The sequence below is a fragment of the Globicephala melas genome, chromosome 1 (genome assembly GCF_963455315.2).
Source record: "Globicephala melas chromosome 1, mGloMel1.2, whole genome shotgun sequence".
Lineage (NCBI taxonomy): Eukaryota > Metazoa > Chordata > Mammalia > Artiodactyla > Delphinidae > Globicephala > Globicephala melas.
Genome location: NC_083314.1, coordinates 8800521 through 8820681, shown reverse-complemented (window position 1 = coordinate 8820681; position 20161 = coordinate 8800521). Strand labels below are relative to the sequence as shown.

At 41.3% G+C, this 20161-nt stretch overlaps 1 pseudogene; it reads left to right on the top strand.

The window, feature by feature from the left end:
- The first annotated feature begins 9716 nt into the window (after positions 1-9716).
- LOC115867716 (ferritin light chain pseudogene) overlaps positions 9717-20161 on the top strand; it is a 48953-nt pseudogene continuing 38508 nt past the window's right edge.

Genomic DNA, 20161 nt, shown 5'->3' with positions numbered 1-20161 from the left:
GCTTGTGCAGATTTTGCAAACTGGCAACCTTTGCAGAGGATGAGATATGGCTCATTTCTTCTATGAGATCACACAGGATTTAGTTGGGGGAAGAGCAGATAACCCCAGGCAGTGTACTAATAGCAGGATTCCTCAGCGAAGCAGGGAAGGGATGCTCGTCATGGCAGGGCTCCATGCCCCGACGGGGGTGACAGTTTTTAAAGAATTAGTTGTAGGGCAGCGACCACCAGTGCACATATCTACCAGGTAAAGCTTTCAAATCTTTAACCCTTACCCAATGATTCTCTGAGCCTCTCCCCGACCACACTTTGTCCATTCACGTACGCATCCAGCTAACATACACGGATCCCTACAAAGAGGCAAGCTGTGTTCCGAATTCTAGGGATATAAGATGATTAGGAATCAGTCCCTGCCCTCAAGGGGACAGAAGCAGTAACGGGAGAAAGATATATGAAATAAGTGCGCTAAACTATTACAGGAACTGCGCACATTTGCCACGTACAGTGAGGAACAGCTCAAAAACAGAACCGTAAATTCTACCGAATGAGAGGAGAAGCGGGGCCAGGAGAGGCTTCAGGAAAAGGAAGCTTTTCAGGACCGGGTAGGTGCTCCCAATTTTGGAGGAGAGGGTAGAAGGCAGGTGAACAAAGAGGGATGTTTCCAGATAGAAGGAATAACACGAGCAGACGTGCAGAGCTACTGAACCACTGTGGTTTACGACAAGTTAAAACAGGTTGGTTCAGTGGCTACTTTTCACCGTGAAGAAGTGGCCATCCGTCAAAAACGTTATTCGACTGGGGCTTCCCTGGTGGCGCAGTGGTTGAGAGTCCGCCTGCCAATGCAGGGGACACGGGTTCGTGCCCCGGTCCGGGAAGATCCCACGTGCCGCGGAGCGGCTGGGCCCGTGAGCCATGGCCGCTGAGACTTCGCGTCCGGAGCTGTGCTCCGCAACGGGAGGGGCCGCAGCGGTGAGAGGCCCAAGTACCGCAAAAAAAAAAAAAGAAAGGAAGAAACAGCTACTGCCTATAAAACCTGAAAGAAAGGCAGTAACATTTTAAAAAGCGTTATTCAACTGAACACGAAGAGTGTGGGTCGGTGCCTCCCTCCTCCGCCGTGGGCACTGGCATGGCCTCAGCTACAGGACCCTCCGCAGACTCCCAGGGTTGTGCCTGTTTCTGGACAAGCTCTCGGCAGGATCTCTGTTTCAGCATCTCCGGCACCGCACCTGGGCCGGGTCACCAAGCTCTCTGCTCATCAAGCAACAGACGAAGCTTCCCCACTCCTACCTTGTCACCCTCCACAGCAGCCTCCATTATCTCCCTCCAACTGTCTCACTCTCATCCCACCTCCGTGTCATCTCTTTGGTGGAAGCCTCCAAGTAGCTAATGTGTACCTAGGTGCCATCTTTCATGTGATCCAATAGAACTAATTGAGGTCCGGGTGGAAAAACAAGCAGAGATTTGACGCATCATTGAGCTAAAACAAAACTGAGTCTCTGGGAGTTTTGTATGTGTGTCTTTCCCATGTTCATACACCTTAGAGATAAGAATATGAGGTAAATAATTAAGGGATAAGTTTGAGTCCTTGAACCCTGTATACTTTCCCCCCATCTTGTATTTAGATTGTACCCATCACTTAATCTCCACAAAGAGAAGTCTCCCGCAGGGAAATCCTCTAGGAAAGATCGTGTGAGCGGATGATTAAAATGTTGATTTGATGTACTTTTACATCTGTGTTTCAAGCTTCTCCAGGTATAAGTATCTTGGAAAGACAGGATTTCCAAGTCTAAATGTCAAATCAAGTTCAAAAATAGCCTACTGGAGTGTTTCCCTCAGGCAAAGCAAATCCCCCTACAAGCCCAACACGTCAGGAGCGTGCGAAGTTTAACACAAGGGCGTATAACGCTACAATAAAACCCCAAACATTGGCAGCCTGTGAAGATTTATGGTTGGCCACGTATTAGGAGATTCTATTTTCAGCACATTTTTCCCAAACAAGGGGACTTTCTGCATTTGCAAAGAGCTACCCTGGATAGTCATCAAAAAGTAAATATCATGAATAAAGATATACAAAAATAGAAGTATAGTTTTAAAAATGCTAATCTAAAAAACAAAAAGTTCAGGATAGTCGTATTTCATTACCACCCACACTTATGGCTTCCCTTTCTTTCCTTTTCAATGCTCAAAGGTCTGTATACCTCTAAGAACCGTGGTGTCACTTCACTTTAGTGGTCAGCACTGTCCCCTAGAGTCAGGAAGGATCTGAAGAATCATTTCACCCAAGCCCTTCATTTCACACGTAACCAATTTGGCAAATTATATGGAGTATCTGCTACCTAAGAGGCAATGGACCAGGGCTGGAGGAGAAATTCTAACACAAAAACTATGTGATTCCATGAGTCATCTAACAAAAATAATTTCATTTCTGCCTTAAAGAAGTTTTACATTTATTTGAGGAGACTGATAACATATACATAAGAATAAAGCAGGGAAGGATAACTGTAAAAGGACTGATTCAAACCAAGGGCAAATGCACAGATGAAGGAAGTTATTTTAACCGGTGGCATGTTGCAAGGATTTGGAGTAGATTTGAAGCACGGATGTATTTTCACTGGATATAAGTTATTTTCCATAGATGGAATAGTGTTGGTAAAGGTTCCTAAAGAATAAACAAATAAGTGTGCTTCAGGAGCTCTGAAGCTTGATTTCTTAGAAGCAATGGAAGAAGTGTCTGAGGTTGGAAAGGCATAGAATCAGACCAGGTAGAGAAATCTCATTATTATTATTTTTACTATTTTTTATGGCATTTTGTATTAAGTGGAATTTTTGATTGGAAAAAGCAAAGAGAATAGAGATTACGTATATGAAAGCATCGAGTCCAAAATCGATTCAGGATGAGGGCCTCCTAATATTGAGAGTTCACAGTAAGGATGCTCCTAAATGTAAGTAGACAACCTCAACTTCAACAGGTATGTCAACTTACTAGCTCATGCAAGAAAAGACACCCAGAGATAGGTACTTCCAGGATATGTTAATTCAGTAGCTTATCAAATTCATCAGGGAAGCTTTTTTCCCATTTTTCTCTATTCTGTCGTCCTCACCGCATTGGGTTGAATCTCCCTTCACGTCACAACGTAGCTTCTGCCGTTCTTGGTGTGACTCCATGTACCACAGGATCCAAGTAAGAAGAGAGACTGTTTATTCCCTGGGTTTCCTCTTAAGAATGAAGCGATCCTTCCCAGACGCTCTCCAGCTCACTTCACGTTAGCTAGAACTAATTTATACCCTCATCCCCAAATCAATCTCTGACAAGGCAGTAGGATTAACAAAACTAAGCAGGATTTTACCGTTGAGTCACGGATGGAGAAGTGAACATGCAAACAAAGTTGGGGCTTTCAAGCAAGGAAAAAAGGAAACTGGCTTCTGGGAAGCCAACGCCTACTGCTAAGTGATCAGAGCTGTTCCCAACATCATGTTCTAGGAGATGGTAAAGCCAAGGCCCCTTCTCCCTCTTTGGAACAATGGCTCATCCACAAAGGCTGCAGAGGAGGAAGACTGGGGCCCCTCTAGGCAGCACCAGGCCTGGTTTGGTAGACAAAGCTTTGGGACTGGGACCTTGGTCCCTTCACATCTACTCAAACCACCAGGCCATCAGGCGCATGCTGGGGAGAGGGGCAGAAAGAGGAGGCAGTTCAAGGTGCAGGCAGAGGCTGAGAATCCTTTAGAGAAGATGACTGGAGATAAAGTGGGTTTTTCTCTGCCTTCCTTGTGTTGGCAGGAGCCCCATCACCTCATTAACCAATCTTCGGCTCTAGGAGGGTAGGTCTTTTCCCAGTTGCATGCCTCTTGCTGGCCACATAATGCTCAATACATATATTTAGAGAATGTCTTGAATCAATTTATTATTTTCTCAATTACTTTGTTTCATAACATGATGTCAGAATTCCCACTGCCTCAGGGGAGGTAATGTTTTGGTGAAGGTAACTGTTGCATCCTGCGTCAAAGCCCTATCATCTGGGACCCAAATCGATTTCCATAATCATATGTTGCTACGCTGTCATTTCAGTAAGGTGATGATGTTTTGTGAAAACACATCTTTTTTTTTTTTTTTTTCAGCCACTGTTTTTTACTTTATGATAAGAGGGAATTAGACACAGAAACAGAATGAGTCACCACTCCCTCACCACCACTTCCCTTTCGTTTTCCTTCCTGTTTTCTCATTGGAGGCTGCAGTGACCTTCTCATAAGGTCACTGCTGGGCTCATTAGATTCTCGAATCAGGCTTAGATCAAAGTGCTGAGGAGATGTTCCGTCCTTCATTCAACAAATATGTATTCCAGACACTGTGCCAGAGAATTAAAAAATCCAAATAAGATACAGCCATGTGGTCTAATGAGGCATCTATTAAAAATTATAAAATAAAAGTCAATAAATTGACGTGGAAAGATGTCCACAATAAGTGAAAATATATATCTATAAGCATTGTTTAGCTTGGTGTGCATGTATTTATCCAGATATTTTTTTGTTATTCAAACATATAAATAGCTACATTTGGGGGTGGAGAGTGCTATTTTAAACAAACAAAAACACTTGATTGGAGTCATTTGTCTTCTAAGGGCTGGTAGGGGTGGGAATGGTGTCGTTGGTGATCAGAAGAGCAGAATTCATGCCAGTGAGAGAATAAATCTCTATGCTACTTCCTTCTGCCTACACAAACCAGGGCAAACTGGTCTTCCCTAAGATTTTAATCATGTTAAAAGAAAGAATATGATTTTAGAACCTAGAGGAGATTACTTTTGCCTTATATATTTTATCTTTCCTGCAATGTATATTATTTGCATAATAAAAAGTTAAAAGGATATAGTTCCTATCTTCAAGGAGCTCTTGTAGAAGAGAACATAAAAATAAAACATTGCCATACAATATTATAGGGGATATTATAAGAGTGTGTATATATATACACACATATATATGGTATATATTCATGAGAGGAAAGAGGAAGAAGCCACCAGCTCTACCTGGAGGTACCTAGAAAGGCTTCCCCTAGGATTTGGGCTTTGAATTGGGCCTTTTAAACCAAAGTTTCTCAGAGAGAATACCATACATTAATGCATGAAGGGCCTGACAATCCAGTAGGACTCGATCTTGGATGATGTAACGTGGAGACCCACACAGAGAGGGGAGCATTAAGTGGTAGGAAGAAGAGGTTGTAACAGTAGATGGGAACCAGATAATAAAAATACAAGTCATCTTCAAAAATGGAAACGTCATCCTAAACATGATGAAGAGTCATTGAAGACTACATTTGCCTTTAACAAAAAAGTAAACACAACCTTAAGAGTTTTTTTAATGTTAATTGTTTGTAATTGGAGAACAAAAGAAATAGAGAACTAAGTCTGTTTATAAACACTGAAGCTTTAAGTCCTTTGGACTAACTCCTTCAGATTAGAGCAGTATCTCCAAAGTAAGTCCCCAGATTGGGGTCAGTCAGTAATAAATTTTTCACTGGTCTAAGAAGCAATAAGATAAATAAGTACGATGTAGTGAATTTTGTATAAAACTACATCTAATTAAAATTTTTAATTTGTTTTTGATGTCTGTCATTAGCAAAACAAAAAATGATCTTATGTTGGTGGCCCCTAAGTTTGTTTGTTTGTTTTTTAGTTTCTCATTCATGAAACAAAGTTTAATTTCAGGGATCCACTAGATTATAGTCGTCTAGTTTCACAAGGCACTGGAAGACAGAAAAAGGAAAATAAGCAAAGCAAAAACACAGAAAAAATGGAAGAGAAATCAGAGAGTCAGAGGAAATTCCAATGGTCTAGGAGCCAGTGTGGAGGTGAAAAAGGAACTAAATTTAATAACAAAGCATTTGCTCTCTGCCAGATTGCAATCAATCTTTTATTTTAGGAGAGACACAGTTATATCCTTCTTTTAAACGTTTCATGCCAAATATCTAGTTTACACGTTTGTCTTTTTAGGAGAATCATTTGGAGGCTGAAATGCAAGAGAGATACATGTTTTCGCAGAGCTGGCTATCAGGAAATTTTTTACCAAGTGAATCTTTATTCTCCCATTTTTTTAACACTGTGGAAAAAAAACCCTCAGAAGATCATATTGACAATTTTAGCAAGGAAGGAATTAAGATCATGTTCTGGCTTGTGGAATGCAGAGAAATTGCAGGATGTTTGCTGGAAGTTTCACCTTATAATTCCCTTTTCCTTTGCATGACCTTCTTTTTACAGTGTTGTTCTTTTCTCTGTCCTATAGTTAGTTCACTTGCAGACACTTGTTCCTAGTCTGTCTTCTTGAGTGGTTGTAGTTGTATTCTAGCTACCACTTCCAGGCTTGCAGACTCCTTGAGCTGTTACCCTGTCTTCTGTCTGTATCCCTGCAGGGCACCCGGGCCCACAGACTCACTTAAGTTTGTTTACCTACTTTTCCTTCCTACAAAGAGCAATAAAGAAAATGAACTTAGCTCCATAATCCTCAACGCTGATTTATAGACTGAGACATCCCATTAGTGGTTTTAATTTCAATCCTATCAGTCAACTGTGTTTTGGCAGGATATCTCAAAGTTAAACATTGTAAAACTAGATTTAATGTTAACTTATTGCTATGGAAATATCCTTTTCACATTTCACTTTCCATTTGTGTTAGATCATAACAAAAATTAAATCCATCTGTCTCTAGCAAATGCATAGTATGTTTAGTTAGAGACAAGAAGAATAGAAATTAGAAGAGCAGATTTTAAGACAGGTTTGAAAATGACAGATACAGATATTCAAATTAGAGTTTGCCTTTGCAAACATTTGTGTTTTGTAAAATCCACCAAATGTATGTTTCCTTATAAGTAACAAAAGAGGAAGGTAAAATTTAAAGTCATACATACAAGTTTTAGAAATGTTAATTTTTTGCCAGGTAAGAAAATATTCTGAGTGTATGTCACTATTTTATTTTCTTCTTCTCCATAATTATTTCTAACATACAAATAACTTCTAAACATGTTTTTACCATCAATGGCTTAAATTTTTCGTAAGTGTTTTTAGTAAAATATATAAATCTCTCCTTAATCCTATTCTGCTTTTTCTACTCTCCTACCTAAAAATAACTAAAATAAGAATTTGGGGGCTTCCCTGGTGGCGCAGTGGTTGAGAGTCCACCTGCCGATGCAGGGGACACGGGTTCGTGCACCGGTCCGGGAAGATCCCACATGCCGCGGAGCAGCTGGGCCCATAAGCCATGGCCGCTGAGCCAGCACGTCCAGAGCCTGTGCTCCGCAACGAGAGAGGCCACAACAGTGAGAGGCCAGCATACCGCAAAAAAAAAAAAAAAAAAAAGAATTTGGGAGATTGGGATTGACGAATATACACTAATATGTATAAAACAGATAACTCATAAGAACCTGCTGTATAAAAACAAATAAAATAAAACTCAAAAAAAGATGAGTTATGTGTCCATATTTATACCCTTAAAGCTCCCGATTTAGTTCCTCAATACGTGCTTATTGAATAGAATCAAATTTAACCACACTGATATGCCTTCAACAGAAAATGGCATTTTTGACTGTCTTTGTATTTGTCCCTTACGAAGAGTTTCCCTTTCTATGATATTTGTTTGAAATAAATAATTGTAATTATTAAATAGGAAAAAAAAAGAGTTGTGTGTATTCTTCCTCTCTGGGGTACATTTTACGCAGCTAACAACAAATCCAATTTCTCAGTAACTCAGAGCATGTATCAGAAAGATATATCGATTAAGCACAGTGGCTTGCATTGAAAAAAATATACCACTATCACCACTTCTTAAGTTAGGATTAATAATAAGTATCATTTAAAGAGTACTTAGTAGGTAGCTGAAAAGTTCACACACATACATACATATACATACATACATAAAAACAGACATGTAATTTTGTTTATTCTATGAGGTAGGTGCCTTTAATGTCCCCATTTTACAGATAAGGAAACTGAGACTTATTGAATGGAGACACTTGGTTAGTAAGAGGCAAAGCCAGAGACGAAATCAAGGTCTAACTCTGAAATCCATTGAAAATATCCTAGATAATTGTAAAACATGTAAGCAGACGGGTGGCCCTATAAATCATGATCATTCAGCTCCAAACGACACCCAACACTGTCTGACAACCTTACTACAAATGCTCTAGTGAGAAACCACTCGCACTCTTTATAAAGTCCATTGCATACCTCCTCAAGGCCTGGCACCTAGGAGCCACTCAATAAATATACGTTTAATAACAACAACAACAATAATAGTGAGTACTTAGATACCATGCGCCAATTACTTTTCTAACCTTTATATATATTTAACTCCTTTAATTCACACAACAAATCTCTCAGGTAGTTACTATGGCTATCCCCATTTTACAAATGAGGAAACTGAGGCACCAAAGAGGTTAGGAAAACTGTCCTGGGTCACACAAGTAGTAAGAGGCAGAAATAGACTTCAAGCCCAGGCATTCGTGTTCCACAGTTCCATAATCTGTAGTTTAAATAAACAGATGAATGAATGAACCAGAATGATTTTTATCGACATAAATCAAGTTGTATCACTGCCTTGATTTAAATGCTTAGGGATTCCCTACTGTATGTAGGATACACATGTTAACTTCTCAGCCCCGCCTGTAAGGTCTGGCAGGGTCTCTGAGTTCATCTTTCGCCTCATATTTTATGCTTCTCCCTCTCTGTAGTCTGAGACAACGGATTTGGTTTGGTGGCTTTTTTTTCCAATTCAGGCCCTTCACACATGCTGTTTCTTCTCTCTGGAAGGTCATCCCTGTACTCTTAACTGGTTAATTCCTATTCGTCATTGAAGACTCTACCTAAATACAGCTTCTTGTGAGACAGCTTCTCTGATATGCCAATACAACCCAGATGTCTACGCTTGTTATAAAATCCAATAACATTTAAAACAATTTCCAATTGTGCTTGCCAGTGTGTGTAGATCTGATTGTCTTTCTCTTTCATTACCCTATAAATTTCAGGAGAGCAGAGACCATGACTCTTTTTTTCCTATACATGGTCTATACTAGGTACTAGATAAAGGTTGCTGAACGTAAGAATGAATGAATGAATGAACTCAATGAACTCAACTCAATGAATGAATGAACAACTCATCAAAAGCATTATTCATAATGAATGCTCATAATACTGTATGTGCATGTGAATGATTGAAAATTGCCAAATGTATCACCCAAGCACTAACTGAAAAGCCAATACACATTGAAAGAACATCCACCGTAGTTTTGAGGAGCTAAGATGGAATATGTAATAGGGAAGAACAAACCTGACTCCGTACTGGCTGTTTCTTTTACTTTAAACTTTGTAGTCCATTGCTTTTGTTACCAGTTAATCACTAAAGGGGTGTTGCCTATGGCTGAAAGTGTACATAATGGCCCATTCCCTGGGACCCTGCCTCCATGCCTGAGCATTAAGCGAAAATATTGGTTGGCCAGAAAGTTCATTCGGGTTTTTCCATAAGATGTTACAACCCAAGATGTTGGCCAACCCCATGCCTTTGTTTAGCTCACGGGAAACAGCCTGACCAGGCCCACCTGTGAATGGCTGCAGGAAAGAAGAACTTCACACAGCCCCTCAGGAATCTGGCCAGAACCAGGAAATATTTGCAGCAACTTTACCTCCTCATCCCCTCTCCCTTTGGCTCTAGAAAAGAAACTAGCATGCAAACCCAGGCAAGATGGTTCTTTGGGACACTAGTCCACCATCTTCTCGATCTGCCGGCTTTCCGAATAAAGTCGCTATTCCTGGCCCTAACGACTCGTCTCTTGATTTACTGGACTGTGGTGCAGCGAGCAGTATGAGCTCGGACTCAGTAAAAAATACGGTCATCGAGTCAAGGATGTAATGAAAACAAAGGCAGATCTACCTCCTCTTTTCTTCCTCACTATGTGAAATATGGTCATTACAGTTTCATCAGCCAAACTTGTGGTAAAAGCATACCCTCTCTTCTTTGAGAAAGGTCTCCCCCCATCACAGGGCGCTGGTACGGTGTGAGCAAAGGACCATGTCAGGCCAGTCAGGGTCTCAACACTTCTAGCAGCAGTGATTTATTCAGAGATAGATGAGCCCAAGACCCCAGTGGGCCAGAGTCCTCCACGTGACTGCTATGTTAGTTCAAATAAGGTGCAATTCTTCTTTGCCTTTGGAGTCACAGTTTTGGGGAAATTTAAATTTAAGGCTGACTACCGGCCATCTCTCCAAGTCACATGGAGGAAACCTCTCTACATGACAACAGAAAGAGGCCAAGGTGCTAACATGAACAGAAACAAACAGAGACAAGAAACCGAGAGAAACCTCTAGTATCATGTAAGCCCTTGTACCCAACTCTACCCAAAGTCAGCTGTATCTCAGAGTTCCCAGGTACGTGAGCAAATATTTCTTTTTGATAAAGTTGACTTGAGAAGAGCTTTCTGTTACTTGCAGCCATGTCCCCTGATTCACCCATCTTCCCAACCAGCTAACATGTCTAGTACGTGAAAGCACAAGTCCTTGAAGAGACCCGTTTCAAGACCTACAGATAAATCAAAGGTGATTGGTTTGTCTCAGGCTTACAGTGAGCTTACACACAGTATATAAAAACAGAAAATCTTACCCTAATCATAAAATCATACCAGGCCAACCAAAGGCAGGGAAAGTGAACCATCCCTGAGGAAGGAAGCAGAAAGGAAGAAACTTACCCTGTCCAGAGCAGCTTCTGTCCCCCTGCCCTGGTGTTACAGGTGAGGCTCCTGGGGAAACACCACCTGTGATAAAGAGAATTCCATCAGATCAGGCCTGGCTTCCTCGCGAGAAGTGTGACTACAGGGGCTGCTCTTTGTTTCAACCTGAGTCTGGGTTATCACTGTTTTAAACTTTGAGAACAGATAAGCCTAAAATCACCTTGTAACAGTTGAAATTTCACATCTGTTTGTATGATGGAATTAGCTTGGGAGTTAGACACCAAGGTCTTTATTTTATTTTTTCCACAGAGTTCCTCAGTGCCTTAGGAGAAGAGGGCAAAACAATACAGAGAACAAAGAACTTAAATGAGCTTCTAAATAGATTTTTTTTTTACTCATCGCATAAGCAATGGTTTGAAGGCTAAGTGTGGGCTCATCTACAAGTGTGGGCTTTTTGACATACAATTCTATGTTTTTTAGTATTTTTCATTCCAAGAGCTTGGTTTTCCAAAGAGAAAAGGACTCAGGTCACATTAATTGTTAACATTGGGAGAACACTTACTATAAGGCAGGTGCTGCTTCTGGTCTGACATAATTTTAGCCTTTTTAATGATCTTACTGTCTTCATATGGCTGATGAGAAATTACAGAGTTTTGATTACTTGTGCAAATTCACACAGCTATGTAACCACAGGCTGTCTCTAATATTGCCCGTTCCTCTACCTTTTCCAGAACCTCTACACTGCCCACCAATCCTGGCTCTCTCTAGGCAGCTCTTTCTGCCCCTCTGTACGTCAGCAATTTTAAATCGTTATTACTCTGCGTGAAATCTCTACCCTATGCTTGGCCATCTGTTCTACTCTCTGGGAGATTCCTCAGCTGTATCTTCCATTTCTTTTATAGCATTTTCTAAAATCTTAATAAACATTTTTAATTTTCAAAAGCTCTCTTTTGTTCTATGAATTCCCTTTCCCATAGCATCCTTAATCCCTCCTGTGAGGATACCTATTAGAAGGTATTTTTGTTTCTCTTTTGTTCCTTGCACTATATTCATTCCTTCGGGGACATTTAATGTTCCACTGGTGTTGGAGTGTTACCTCGGATATGCAGTGATCCCTTACGGCTTATATTTGAATATATTTGAATATAAATGGAGCTGGAGATGGAAGGGGAAGGGGATTTGAGGAATGGTTGCTGGATGGAAACCTAAGAATGGATATAAAACACCCTCCTTTCTGACCCTAATGTACCAGCATAGGAGGACTTTTTTTTTTTTTTTTTTTTTTTGCGGTACGCGGGCCTTTCACTGTTGTGGCCTCTCCCGTTGCGGAGCACAGGCTCTGGATGCGCAGGCTCAGCGGCACGGCTCACGGGCCCAGCCGCTCCGCGGCATGTGGAATACTCCCGGACCGCGGCACGAACCCGTGTCCCCTGCATCGGCAGGCGGACTCTCAACCACTGCGCCACCAGGGAAGCCCTAGGAGGACTTTTAAAAAGATGCAGTTGTACTGAAATATGTACAAAGTAACGTTGTCCCTGCTGTTACTTGCCAAGGTACCAGTGATTACCATGAAGCAGTCTGGATGAGGGAACTGATTCTGGGCTCTGAGATCTTCCTTTGTTTGCATTAAGCTGTTCTGTCAAGATTTTGTGTGACTTACGTAATCTTTCTTCCAGGCCCTACCCAGGTGGGTCCTTGCTTCTCAACGTGACCGTGTCATGCCTAGTGTAACTGGAATGATCTTGTGTTCATGACCTGTGCTCTCTTGAGTAACTGCCTTCTCGAGGCACTATTAGCATTCTTCGGTCTGACCACTGTGTTCTCCTGTTTGTTATGACTACGGGAAATGTCTTAAAGCTTCTCTGGCCAGAAAAGACTGTTTCTGCCTGGCGTCCAAAATGCAAATATATCTGACCCTTGTGTGGTGCTATTAAATGTCCTCCAGTCACGGATGCTGTAGAGCATCACTTAGGTGCTGGGGTCCTGCAGAACCAAGGCACTGTTTTCCATGGCTCCAGGCAGTGAGGTCTGCTCATGCTTCACAGCTGAGAGCCTTCCCAGGACCCACCCTCGGCTGAGGAAGCTGTCTTGACGAAGTTCTTGCCCCCCGTCCCCACCCAATCAGCCTGCATCCAATGACTGTCAACATAGGCATGCACAGGTCTGACCCCCTTGCCTTCATTTGGGAGACTGTGAAGGCCACCCCAGCTCCAGAACCCCTGTAGGACGGGCTGAGATGTCAGTGGCAGTCACGTGACGGATCAGCTTCTCCCTCTGCCTAAAGCTGCCTTCCTTCCTCCCTTTCTTACAAACCTTCTGCAAGTAGCCATCCATCTGAGTCTGTTCCAGGGAACCCAAACTAATGACTAACATCATTAAGGTTTAATAATCACTTAATTTCCAGTATCTTATGGGTTATATTAGATCTATTCAAATGTGGAAATAGAAATTAATCATTGATTCTGCCATGAAGAGGCAATTGTCTAATTCACAATTATTTAAATCTTCCTCCAAAGTACTGGCCATTTTACATTTAGTAATTTGTATTTACTGATGCATAGCTCTTTTAATAATGAGTTTATAGGGAAACTAGCAGTTAGATGAAAAAAAGTACACTACCTGATTCAAGTTTTATTCAGTTCTGATTATTTCATTTGTTCTAATTTTAGGACAAAGCATTTCTAGATAATTTGAAAAACACTGTCTGTAACTCATGTTTGTTTTTAGTTTCAAAACTTTAGGTCCAGTGTTAAATATGAAGGCTTTTTAAAAAATCTCAAGAAAAGCTTCAAGTGCACCTATGGTTTTGTCTATCCAGCATTCCTTCCTTTGGGGATACTCCCCATTCCTATAGCTTGTGGTCTCAGTGGGCTGTCAGTCATGATGCTGCCCTATCCCCAGACATGAGCAGTGATCCAGACTGGGTAATAAGCATACTCCATAGCCCCAGACAAAACTATAATCAAAAAGATACATGCACCCCTATGTTCATAGCAGCACTATTCACAATAGCCAAGACGTGGAAACACCTAAATCTCCATTGACAGATGAATGGATAAAGCAGATGTGGTACACATACACAATGTAATACCACTCAGCCATAAAAAAGAATGAAATAATGCCATTTGCAGCAACATGGATGAACCTAGAGATTATCATACTAAGTGAAATTAAGTCAGAAAGAGAAAGACAAATGCCATATAATATCACTTATATGTGGAATCTAAAATATGACACGAATGAACTCATCTATGAAACAGACTCACAGACAGAAAGAACAGACTTGTCGGGGCTTCCCTTGTGGCGCAGTGGTTAAGCATCTGCCTGCCAATGCAGGGGACACGGGTTCAAGCCTTGGTCCGGGAAGACCCCACATGCTGTGGAGCAACTAAGCCCGTGTGCCACAACTACTGAGCCTGCACTCTAGAGCCCATGAGCCACAACTACTGAGCCTACATGCCACAACTACTGAAGCCCACGCGCCTAGAGCCCATCATGTTCTGTAACAAGAGAAGCCACCGCGATGAGAAGCCTGTGCACCGCAACAAAGACCCAATGCAGCCAAAAATAAATAAATAAAGTAAATAAATTTTTTAAAAAAAGAATAGACTTGTGGTTGTCCAGTGGGAGGGTGGGTGGGAGAGGGATGGATTTGGAGGTTGGGGTTAGCAGATGCAAACTATTATATATAGGGTGGACAAACAACAAGGTCCTACTGTATAGCACAGGGAACTATTTTCAATATCCTGTGATAAATCATAATGGAAAAGAATATATATATATATGCTGTACTGTGCTGTACAGTGCTGTTCACTGTGCTGTACACCAGAAACTAACACAACATTGTAAATCAATTATACTTGAATAAAATAAATTTTAAAAAAAGAGTACTCCATCTCCTTGGCACAGTGACTGGGACAGAGGTAAGGTTATGGCCCAAATAAGGATAACAAGATTCTTCCCTGGGATTTATATACATGTGCTGGGGGAAAAAAAGGATATACCCTTGGAGCTTCTTGGAGCTTCCTCTAGCCATTTTTCTTCTGTGTGCTAAGATCTTATGAACAGAATGAAGCCAACACTAAGAAGGAAGCAAAGCTGAAAAATGATATAAGTTGAGTCTCTGGTTGCAGTCAGGGGGTCCAGCCTGCCTTCTGGACTTCCCACATATATAAACCAATAAATTCTAATTTACATGACTAGCGTGAGTCGGGTTTCTGTCACTCAAAAAGACACCTAACACAAAGTTTTACGTCACCATCTTACACCCAAAATCATCCCTCTGAGGAGACTGAGGTACAAAACTTCCAGATGCAAAATAAAGGAGTCACTGGTATGAAATGTACGGTGTGGGGAATATAGTCAATAATTATGTAATATCTTTGTGACAGATGATAACTAGACTTATCGTGGTGATCAGTTTGAAATGTATAAAAATATCAAATCACTATGTTGTGTACCAGGAACTAACAGTTAGCTGTGTGTCAATTTTACTTCAAAACCAAACAAAACAAACTCATTAAAAAAAGAGATCAGGGCTTCCCTGGTGGTGCAGTGGTTGAGAGTCCGCCTGCCGATGCAGGGGACACGGGTTCGTGCCCCGGTCCGGGAAGATCCCACGTGCCGCGGAGCGGCTGTGCCCGTGAGCCATGGCCGCTGAGCCTGCGTGTCCGGAGCCTGTGGCTCCGCAACGGGAGAGGCCACAACAGTGAGAGGCCCGCGTACCGCAAAAAAAAAAACAAACAAAAAAAAAAAAAAAACAAAAAAAGAGATCAGATCTGTGGTCACCAGAGGAGGGAGGGGAGGAGAGGGGAATTGGATGAAGGTGGTCAAAAGGTACAAACTTCCAGTTACAAGATAAGTTAAGTACTAGGGATGTAATGTACAGCATATAAATGTAATGAACACAGCTGTATGTTATACATCAAAGTTGCTAGGAAAGTCTAAGAGTTCTCATTACGCAGAAAAATTTTTTTTCTATTTCTTTAATTTTGCATGTATACGTACGAGATGATAATGGATGTTCACTAAACTTACGATAATCATTTCATGATGTGTGCAAATCAAATCATTATGCTGCGCACCTTAAATTTACCCAGTGCTCTATGTCAACTGCATCTCAATAAAGCTGGAAGAGAAGATTTTTTTCTAATTAAAAATTAAATCTTCCCTCTAGAGACTCAATTTCCAACATCTTTTTTCTAAGGCTACTGTATTCCATACGCAATTAGACTTTATGCAATCATTTTCCCACCCTCCTCTAGCTGTTTTCCTTATGTGGCCATAGCATCTGATATTTTTAGTCAGCCAGTGCTTAAATTTATTCATAAAGCACTACTTTCTAATTCTGCAGCAAATATTTCCCACTTTCTGAAATAGAACGGTTTCTATTTAAGGGACCGAAGTCCTGGTGTGCTACGTTTTCTTTGACACTAATTTGTCTGTGTGAAGATGAGTCTGAGGATCCTGAAGCTGCAACCAAAGCACCACGGTTTCCCTGATGGCAGTTTTCTCAAACTGCTGACATATTGCTTAGGAGAAAATAGCCCCTGTAGTGCTAAATTTGCAAACCTAAATCTGTTGAGGCAGCAGATATCACATGCTTCGTTAAAACAGTGAAGCCAGTCATGGGACAATTAACTGTGGAAACCTGCCGCTCAAATGCCTAATAAAGAAGCATCCCAAAGACTCCACAGGGCTGGCTTTTTATGCCACCTTAAATACGTTCCAAGAATCACAGTGACAAGATTAGCTCCTCAACAAATGATTTCTGCAGCTCTAGAGTAAAACTGTTCTGTACACGAAAAGCCCATGACTTGGGTTACCAGTTTAATTTGATGTTCAACCCATTTGTTAATTGCTGACATTTACACAGGTGCTCAAGAGGCGTGAACATAGAGGCTAAAATAGAACCCCAAGCTGAACACACACAGTCGGTGCCTCCTTGGTCACTAGGGAAGCTTTACAGCTTATATAAAGCATGATTTGTACCCTATTTGCATAAGCAATTCTCGGTCTCAGAAACACAGGATGTTAGAATCAGGAAGCACATAATAGATCATATAGTGTAATTCCTTGAAATTGAGGCTCCCAGGAGATAAGACAATTCACCTAAGATTTCACAGCTAGTGGTTGACACAGCCGGGAACAGAATCCAGTTTCCTTGCAATCAGTCTGGAGCCACCTCCTTACTTCCCTCCTGTAAACTGTTCCCTCCCCATAACCCATAGGTTTGCTGCAACCTCTAGCTGTGGCTTGGTGGCAAAAGCACTAGATTTAGGGTTACAGGACCCAGATTTAGGTCCTGGCCTTGACACTTTCAACATTTGTGACCTTGGTCAAATCACGTTAACTTTGCTGGGCTCCATCTTTTGCATCTTCATCTTTTCGTCTATCTCACGGGGCTGTTATTAGAACTAAATAAGTGACACATAAAGCACTTGGAAAATTATAAATCAGTTTGCAGATGCAAAGTATAATGATTATAACCACACGGTAATAGTGGTTAAAAGAAAAACACAGATAATAGGGATCATCAGTAACTATTCAGGACCTTTCTCGGCAGAGCACTGAGCTCATTTTTCTCCAGGGTTTCCTCCTAGAGAGAGAATACATATCTCGAAGGGGCTGACATTCCAAAGGACAACAAAAGAACAAATAGATGATTTCTGGAGGTTACGTCGTTAAGTCAGAGTATTTTGCCTATTAAACAAAGATGTGGTAAATTTGGGAGAGTGTGTTATTTAAGATGCCTTGAACCTTGAGGACCAGGAAGGCCTGACTCAGAGAAACAGTGGAAGTCGGGCAGCCCCAGCAGTGGTTTGTATGAGTCTCAGCTAAGCTTCTCTGCAGTTTCCTTGGTTTCACCCTTCTCCATATACTGGCTTCTTTAGCCAGTATAGCTGCAGCCTTTCCAGGCATCACAGCCCCACAGCGTAAAGCTCAGAGGTTAAGAACCTCTGCATCTTCAGTGTCTCCTACTTAAAACTGAAGAAATCTTGCCAGAAGATCCCAGCAGCCCTCTCCTCATACCTCTCTGGCCTGAAATGGATACCATGGAACTACGGAGAATGGTTTAAGATAATCAGGATACATTTGCCTGAGTTGGGGATGGAGCCAGACTTTTCTAATGCTTAGGTTTTATCGTGGAGGGGTGAAAGCTTGAGGAAAATTAAGGAGAGACTCAGAGGATTCTGATGCCATAGCTTTCTCACTGTTCTGTGTCTTTGTCACTAGTCTTGCCTCCCAGGAGCAGCAATCAATAGAGGTAATGGTCCTGGGGGAGGTAGAGAGGAAGCTGTTTATCGATACCAGTTCAATCTCCAGCTTGTCAGTTCTAGAGCAGTGGGGAGTACCTACAAATTAAAGCTGCTGGAGTTCTGTCAGCATTCTGTTTCTTTGTTACCTTCTGTTGTGCTATTCCAATGAGAAGCCAAGCTGGGAAACAGAAGGGCAAGTTATACATAGTTAGGACAAACTGAATGGAGAAAACCGATTTCAGGAATCTAGAAAGAAAAGAAGCATCAGTTTGGAAGACTGAGGAGAATAATTACCTGAGAGAGAGAGAAACTGGTTATCAGATGGACCCCAAAGGACATAGGAAATGGGGCTGAACACAGGAGGAAGGTCAAGCAAAAAATGGGCAAGGTTGGCAGGACAGTCCAACTGGAGAATGAAATACATTCACGTTCAAAACAAGTTTAAAGAAACACACTTGAGAGCCAGATTTGGCCCCTGGGCTGCAATCTGTGACTATTAACAGAGTAGCTGAGGAGAGTCACTAGAGGCTATCTAATGTCTAGTCAAATGGAGTCAAATGGAGAGACATTTGAAGAAGTTTAACCTTCACTGCAGCACTATTTACTGTAGCCAGGACATGGAAACAACCTAACTGTCCATCGACAGATGAATGGATAAAGAAGATGTGGTACATATATACAATGGAATATTACTTAGCCATAAAAAGGAACAACATTGGGTCATTTGTAGAGACGTGGATGGACCTAGAGACTGTCATACGGAGTGAAGTAAGTGAGAAAGAGAAAAACAATTATCATGTATTAACACATATATGTGGAATCTAGAAAAATGGTATAGATGATCTTATCTGCAAAGCAGAAATAGAGACACAGACATAGAGAACAAACATATGGATACCAAGGGGGAAAGGGGGGTAGGATGAATTGGGAGATGGGGATTGACAAATATACACTATTGATACTAAGTATAAAATAGATAACTAATGAGAACCTACTGTAAAGCACAGAGAACTCTACTCACTGCTCTGTGGTGACCTAAATGGGAAGGAAATCCAAAAAAGAGGGGATGTATATATACGTATAGCTGATTCACTTTGCTGTACACCTGAAACTAACACAACACTACAAAGCAACTATACTCCAATAAAAAAATTTTTAAATATAAAGTTTAATCATTTTTTTCTAAAGATTTTTTACTTTAAAAAAGAAAATATAATAAAATTTTCCATATATTTAAAATGAATTCTATTTGGTTCTATTTCATTTGTATGGATCATTCCACATATAATATCAAACATAAAAAGTTTCCTAGGGGCTTCCCTGGTGGCGCAGCGGTTGAGGGTCCGCCTGCCGATGCAGGGGACACGGGTTCGTGCCCCGGTCCGGGAAGATCCCACATGCCGCGGAGCGGCTGTGCCCGTGAGCCATGGCTGCTGAGCCTGCGCGTCCGGAGCCTGTGCTCCGCAACGGGAGAGACCACAACAGTCAGAGGCCCGCGTACTGCAAAAAAAAAATAATAATAATTCAGCGTCCATAAATGCATGGAGACAGGGCAAATGTACTTGAATCTATTTTTGGCTGGTGAACACTCACCATTTTTGGCGGACTGAACAGTCATGTGCATGCAATCTCAGCTCAATGCAAACACCAGCAATAGCTCTGATTTGTTTCTATGGTTTCAAATCACTGCAGACGACACCTGTGATGCAGCTTACAGTTATGCCTCCTGCGAGAACTCTGGTTACAACACCGTACTTATCCAGCTCCCTTCAAGAAATCCTATCACAAAACCAGAAATTCTGATTTCCTGAGCTTTTAAATCACTGCTTGAAAACCCTCCAAGTGTTTGATATTTCTTTGATGATGGTCTAAAGAAAAAAAGAGTTTGGGTTGGGGTAATGAAGTATTTACATGCCAAAGAGGAGAAATGTGAGTTCTGAGTTTTCAGAATAAAGCACTAGGCCTCCTCTTTCATTATCTGGCTGATTCTCTTGATGCAATACTTATCAGCACCGGTATTTAATGAGGTCCCAATAAGCCTGCTCCAATCTTTTGTTTGGATGGTATTTTGCTAGGTAATCATTCACTTTGGTCAGTTGAAAATATTTAAATGGCACACTAGATATGTTAAATAAATTAGGCTGCACCTAAGAAATGTAAGGAGTGATCATTAAAGTTAGATGTATTCATTACCATAAGGGTAG